Raw genomic sequence first — 694 nt, 5'->3', positions numbered from 1 at the left:
TTGATTGACAGATGACCGTTGATATATGATTGGCTGAATTTAGGTGTTCAGGCTGACGTAGAACTAACTGGCCTGCAGAAGATAACGGGAAAAACACAGATTTCAAGACAGAATATTTTTTTTAAATAGAAATTTTCTAACTTTTGGGACGATATTTACTGATAAATTTATATATACGTTTAAACCAGAATTATTTAAAATGTAAATTTGATTTCCCTACAACTTTAAAAAGACCTAAATTACATTTTTCCCTCCCCAAAAATAGTAAACGTATGAAAAATATAACGTGTTGAAGGTTAATAATGTATTTCTTGAGAAAATAAATGCATTAAAATCCTTTCTGTTTTATCCCTGGGTATCCTACGCTACTTCTGGTGGCTAACTTTTTTAGTCTTTTTGAGTTTTATGTTTTCGTTTAGTGTTAACATTATGGCATATAGATCTTAATCTAAAGTAAAACACAGAAAAACATGGTTTAATCGTATTTAGCCGCACTGCTCTGAGCGTGTCCCATGACGACGTCAAAGAAGCTGCTCAACGGAGAAAATGTTAAAAAGCATCAAAATTGTCTCAGAAAAGTCATAAGACATTTTCTTCAGGAGGTATTAGTATTCTTTACTGAGTTAAGGATAGAAATAAGTACTTTTAGTTCCATAATTACATTATTTATGGACACCCGGATATATACCTGTTT

This window comes from Cyprinodon variegatus, unplaced genomic scaffold, assembly GCF_000732505.1.
Source record: "Cyprinodon variegatus isolate N-32 unplaced genomic scaffold, C_variegatus-1.0 Scaffold752, whole genome shotgun sequence".
NCBI lineage: Eukaryota > Metazoa > Chordata > Actinopteri > Cyprinodontiformes > Cyprinodontidae > Cyprinodon > Cyprinodon variegatus.
The sequence above is the reverse complement of the archived record's forward strand: the minus strand, read 5'-3'. Positions refer to the sequence as shown.